The sequence below is a fragment of the Procambarus clarkii genome, chromosome 38 (genome assembly GCF_040958095.1).
Source record: "Procambarus clarkii isolate CNS0578487 chromosome 38, FALCON_Pclarkii_2.0, whole genome shotgun sequence".
NCBI lineage: Eukaryota > Metazoa > Arthropoda > Malacostraca > Decapoda > Cambaridae > Procambarus > Procambarus clarkii.
Window position 1 is genome coordinate 24268935 of NC_091187.1, and position 7067 is coordinate 24276001.

At 41.1% G+C, this 7067-nt stretch overlaps 1 long non-coding RNA gene across 1 annotated transcript; it reads right to left on the minus strand.

Moving 5' to 3' along the window:
• Nucleotides 1-841: 841 nt before the first annotated feature.
• Nucleotides 842-1582, minus strand: LOC138372230 (uncharacterized). Its single transcript, XR_011230751.1, has 3 exons — nt 1420-1582; nt 1128-1289; nt 842-948 (listed from the first exon to the last, which is right to left on the minus strand). It is a non-coding gene; the product is annotated as an uncharacterized lncRNA (long non-coding RNA).
• Between the last annotated feature and the right edge of the window lie 5485 nt (nt 1583-7067).

Consider the following 7067-nt stretch of genomic DNA (forward strand, 5'->3'; position numbering starts at 1 on the left):
ATTGAATACAAAAAAATGGATAGTTTATTTCTATTCTCCAATTTAGAGATATCCTCCCAAGACAGAGGGATGGATAAATTGTCGTATTTGACCATTTTCCTAACCCTAGAGTGAGACTCTACAAGTCTCCCTATACGTCTCCACTTCCACCCTTGTTGTGACGCCAGAAAAGCAGCAATGCACTGAATAATACATGTTTTATTGTTACCAGCCGGGATTGGGTTGAAGACCTCATGCCGTCCCCTTAGAAATGGGGGATAAGGGACATAATCCCCCAAAACTGACCTTACACTTGCATTACAGATGACGATTTTGAGGAAATCGACATTATATAATATGAAACCACTCCCCTCTGTTTCTGAAAGGAGATCTTCCAGTCGTGTAATCATATAAGCCACCCAGCTATCAATAAGATTACCCACATCCTCAAGAGTTACCAGTCTAGCGGGTGTTGTTATGAAGTGTTCTCTAAAGTCATCATCTTCCGTGAGTCGTTGTTTCAAAAGTGTTACTTTTACCTCGAGGAGGATTTTTAATGATGAAGTAAAATTGCCATGTCCCCCAAGAGAATTCATGTAATTCTCTATTTCAGATATGTAATAGTCCCTAAAGTTGCTTAGGAGTCCTATAGGGTCTGTGGCGAAGGCTGAGGGGATGGAATATTCCAGCCTAGTAAAGAGATTCCCCAGAGCCCCCACCCTATTAAGTGTGGAGTGTCTATAGCATCCTCCTCATCTGGGGAATTTTCATCACTATTTAGGGCATTAAGTCTATTGATGACAGGGGGTCTAAGACCACTAGGGCCCGGCTGAGAGATGTCACCCCTATCACCATCATCACCATCATCATCATCACTCATCGCTTCCTCTCCCCCCTCCCCTCCACCTAAGGGGTTATTGTCACGCTGTGCTTTGTCATGTTCCTCCCCTACCTGCCTCTGAATCGCTCCTGGAATGGAATAATAATAAATAATAATAATAATAATAATAATAATAATAATAATAATAATAATAATAATAATAATAATAATAATAATAAAAAGGCAACACCCTCTCACTAACCCCCATGACATAAGTTCTCAAAAAAGATTCTTAAGAGAAATAAAGGTGGAGGGTTTATTCACTCACCACGGGGGCATGTTTGTAGATGTTCAGAGGTCAAGTCCTCACACACAGAGGTCCCACAATTATCACAAGGGGAAGTGTGGTGAGGTCTCAAGGATGTATTTCCACACAAAAAGCACAAGAAGCCATCCTCTCTGGAAGGGAGGGTGGGCTGGCGACGTTTACCTAATGAAGGAAATAGTGTATAATTTATATACACTCTCTCTCCCACACTCATGGAGAAGGGGAAAACCCTTCTTAATATTTTTTTTATTTGAAATAAATGAATAAATAAATATATAAAATACGGTCATACCTCCAGCACAGGTTCTCCTGTGTTCACCACTAGACTGTACACATACAGTTTCTCCACAGAAGAAACATGTGTAACACCTATGAACGAAGAGATGTGATGACCCCCATCCACAAATTCTACAAATATCACCAACTCGAGACATAACGATCACGCTTACCTAAAATAAATAAATAAATAAATAAATATATATATATATATATATATATATATATATATATATATATATATATATATATATATATATATATATATATATCCCCCCAGCACTCAAATCACTCCACTTCTCATTCCTGCCCCTACTTATCTATATAAATATATATATATATATATATATATATATATATATATATATATATATATATATATATATATATATATATATATATATATATAATATATTTATATTTATATATATATATATATATATATATATATATATATAACCCTTATATGAAATAGATACTAATTTACTTACATCTCGGTCTAGACGGGGAGGAGAGTGGATGGTTTGGTCACAATTCAATAATACATGATGTGGGGGAGGTGTAGCGTCCTTTTATTGACTCGGAAACGTGGGGGGCAACGTTGCCACATACAACACCTCTCAGTCCTTTTGTAAGAGAAGGGTTAGGCCTGCTGTAGAAAACTTTTTTTTTTTTCTCTCTCTCGTCTGGAGGTCATCACTAGGGGACTTCTACTTCAAAAAAACATCAGGAGGACTGGCTATGTCCTGAGGGAGACACATCCCTTGATGGGTGAATACACTCACACACACACACACACACACACACACACACACACACACACACACACACACTCACACACACACACTCTCACACACACACACACACACACACACACACACACACACACACACACACACACACACACACACACACACACACACACACACACACACACACACACACACTCAATATATATATATATATATATATATATATATATATATATATATATATATATATATATATATATATATATATATATATATATATATATATATATATATATATATATATATATATATATATATATATATAATATGAATATATAAGCGACCACTCCATAGGTAATTGAACCATTTATGGGGAAAATATGGAGGAGTGTGCGTCTGTCACAGACGAGCAACTTAATATTTTCCACCACCCAGCAAGAATATTTGTAGCTGGATTCAGTAATTCTGGGAAAACGACCCTAGTGGGGAATTTATGTGTTAAATACCACGGAAAATTCTCAAAAATTTTAGTGTCATCTGCAAATAATACAGAACAACCTCTTTCAAACATTCCATCTCTGCGAAACAAGGTTACTGTCTCCCAGGATCTGATTAACCCACTAGAGTATAAAGATCCTTTTTCAAATGAGTCAGTTTTGTATATAATTGATGACTTATACCTGGAAGCCATACAGAGTCCAATTATAGCCAATATCTTCACAAGAGGGAGACACGGTAATATTTCCGTAATTCTAATTAGTCAAAATTTGTTTCCCCAGGGGAAATACGCCAGGACAATAACTCTGAATTGTAGTCATTATATATTAATGAAGCAGAGAGACATAAGCCAACTTGAAATTTTAAGTGGACAGTTATATGGGCGAAAAACAACTAGTAGTTTCGTTGAAATATACCGTCGGGCAATATCCCAGAACAAGTATGGTTACTTATTGGTCGATCTGACGGTTCCTGAGGCATTACAACTACGAACGAGCATCACCAACGAAGACCACTGTGAAATTGTGTATCAAATGTAATCAACAACGACAACAAAAAAATGTCTCTAACGACACAGAAACGAACAATTCTCACCAGTATCTATAATGACATTTCTAGCCCAGGTGGTTTCACAGGGTCAATTCAAAAATTGTATAAGGCTGCCAGACTTAAAGACCCCAACATTAGTGTTGCAGATGTGAAGGAATTTCTCCATGGGGAGCGATCTTACACATTACATAGAGGAAATTTAGTTAGGTTCCCCCGACGGAAAATATTAGCCCCTAAACCTCGTACCATAATTGCCTGTGACCTAGGGGACTTTTGTAGTTTACAAAAATACAATAATGGTGTTAAATATATTTTAATTTGTGTCGATGTTTATTCCCGCCTAATGCAGACTCAAACTTTAAAAACAAAAAATTCGAGTGAAGTGTTAGTCGCTCTGAAGAAGATATTAGAGGAAACGCCTCAGTTTCTCGGTGTAAGGCGGATATTCACTGACCGAGGTAGAGAATTTTACAACAAGTCAGTTCAAAATTATTTTAATAAGAAAAATATTAAATTATATAGTGTATTTTCGGAAATGAAATCTAGCATAGTGGAGCGAGCCATCAGAACTTTAAAACATAAACTGTATCATTATATGACTCAAGCTAATTCATTAAAATACACCCACATCCTCCCTAAAGTTGTGGACGTGTACAACCACACTTTCCACAGGATGCTAAAAAATACTCCTCATGCCATTCATAAGTTGCAAAATATTGAAGATATACGAAGACAGTTTAAGGTTATGTATTTAAACAATGACTCCTCCATAACTGCCATCAGTCCACGGTTGCACCTTGGACAGCATGTGCGATTGGCAAAGCGCAGGAATATATTTCACAAAGGCTTTTGGCACCAAAATACAGAAGAAATATTTGTAGTGTCACATATTGACAGAACACATCCAATCCCGACATATAAAATCAAAGATTTAAACAACGAGACGATCAGTGGCATGTTTTATGAGCAGGAATTGATTGCAACATCCCTTCCAGACTATTTTCCTGTAACGGTATTACAGTCTAGGAAAACATCGAAAGGACACAGAGAATATTTCGTCAAGTGGAGAGGGTACCCAGATTCTGCCAATAGCTGGATTAAAGCTCAAGACATCGTCAAATTTAACAAAAAATGACAGTTCAAGAGGACTCTCTCGTAGAGAAACATCATCAGTTGTTATTTTTATTAAACAATTTATCACGCAAGAAGCGGAATAAACTAATCAAGGCTTTAAAATGGCAGGAAATTGAATCAATTTGTGAAATTTTTGCCAATTTTCTGAAACGAAACATCCCAGTTCAACCTCAGATAATTAATGGCTTACAGAGATATCAGAACGACATACGATCTGTAGCACGTAAGAAAACTCCTTTATACAAAAAGAAGCTCATACTGACCTCCAGACGTGGTGGGGCGATATTAGCAGCTCTGCTACCTTTGGCTGTATCGTTAATTTCCTCCCTAATAAGGTAATTGCGTAAATAAGTAACGAGAGAATAAAATGGTGAAAGAATATTGCCTGGTACCACGATTCATAGCTGAAAAATATTTATTTAATAAAAACAAGAACTCACCATCACCTCCTAATGCTGTGGGTCTGCCCTCCCCCGGTGGTGATGGTAGTGAAAGTATGTCCTTCTCTTTAAAAAACGAATCCATCCCAAGTAATAATATTGGGGGAGCCCGTAACCTACCCACCTGCGACTCTGGTAGGGGTGATGGGGGGGTGGGGGAAGAGGACACTCCTTCCTCCCACCTGACAACAACGGGCTGTGGGCGGTGTTGCCGTAGTAGCACCTCCAGACGGGCGGGGCTGGTCACACACCCTTTAAATGACATTGGGGCCCCCGGCGACCGTCGCCACCCTTAAAAAGAAAAAAAAAACGCGGGCTGCCCGGCGCGACCATCGCCTTTTAAAAAAAAAAATAAATAAAAAAAGGGGACATTCCATCCTCCCGCCCGAAGTGCAAGTAATTGTTGCTGGCCACACTCCACATAAAGCCACCATCACACCCCAAAATCCAAGTCTGGACAACTTAATAAATGTGAATTTTAAAATTGAGGAAATTCCTCATGTCAAAGCATTATTGAACATGTTTGGACAAAACAGCCAACAGGTGATGTGGGATAGTCGCGGAAATTTATTAAAGCCTGTACAAAATTTAAATATTTTAGATATAATTAAAACTCTAGCCTTCACAAAGGGGCAATTTAGGGCAAGTGACAAGGAAGATGTAAGGGTTTTACTGAGGGTGGCTGGCATAGACCCAACCCTCATACGTAATTATCGCGCTAGATCTCAGTTAAAAGGGGGGAGGGGTATCCATAGGAGACCCCATTGGGAGCCGTATTGAAGACCTATATGAAGACCATCTTAAAGACCACCATATTCAGTTGCATATCCACCATGGAGCAAGCTTCTAGACCCACTCCTCCCCCAGCTACACCCCCAGAAGACAAATCTCCCTTATTAAAGAAGTTGGTTGCTACTCAGCGGTACTACAAGTATGTCGAACACAAATGTAGATTGATATATGCATTGTGGGATTGTTATGACCGTCTTGTGTTGAGTGCCCCTCCAGAACGGTTTTTTAAGTCATTTGGAGAGACGGTGAAACGTTATGAAGAATATTCATCCCAGGAAATCCAGACGGAGATATGGCAAATGGAAAAATTAACCTTCCAACATCGAGACCAGATTACAGCCTTCGAGACTGGACGGAGTGTGTATGGACTTTTAAGGTAGGGAAGGCAGCCTCTACACCACACCCCATACATCCCTCCCCCTCCAGGTGGGGGACACAGGTGTATTTAAAGGCCTCCACCGTCACCCTCGGTCACCATAGTTGACGACGACTCTTCCCCAGTTCCTCTCAACCGCCCCTCCGCCATGGCTTTATCGTCCATTAAGTCAATAGACAGCGACATCACCGACACCCACGCCTTTGGGGTCGGTGATGTCATAGTGTATGACTTACCCGCTGCTGTTGTGCGTCCCTATGGACTGGCAAGTGTAATTTGGAAATGTTACAACTATGCCCGTGTGGAACGTGAAGGACTGACTCGTGTCAACAGGGCCACAATACGTTACCGGTCTACCCCGGGTGACATCGAAGTGAAGATAGCTCCCCTACCCTCCGACGGTCAAGACATTGTCGAAGAGCCAGTCTTGTTCTTCCGCCCCACCATCGTGGCGCTAATTTCCGCTTTCGGCGCAGGAGCACCCTTCGAGTCCAACCCTATAGCTCAGGAGCAAGTGCAGTCTTCCTCCGACATCCACTACATCACCAATGTCACCCTGGATACTGCCAAGAATAGGCTATATTGGCTGAAAACAGCCCTAACAAAGGTTGGCAATCTCATGGTAAGAACTCCAACCATGTTTCGGCTGGTGGTGCCCCATGGGCTGGGGGCCTCCCGTGATGGCATGGACAACTGGCACAAGGACGTCGGGCCCATGCTCATTTCCCTCAACGCTGAGCTGGGCAAGCATAACAAGGAGCTGGTAATCCTCAAACGTCCCTCTACCGTCACCCCATCGATGGTACCCCTCCCGAATGATGATCCCAGGGGAGAGGGTGATAGTAAAACTATCACCCTAGATGCGGTGGTGGGGGAGGGTGCCACCACTCCAGGAAGCTCTTCTCGTTCTACACCACCAGCACCACCAGCCACCCCCAGGAAGAAGAGACACCTACAAGAGTACTCATCCACCTCCAGCGCTGCTCCACCCCCACCCACAACATCTGGCACGGCCAAACGACGGATCGAAACCACTATTGACTTCGACCCCCTCTCAAATCATCGTATTGACACCATCCTCGATGGAGAGTCACAGGAAATATTCCTGTTATCCTCATCACCG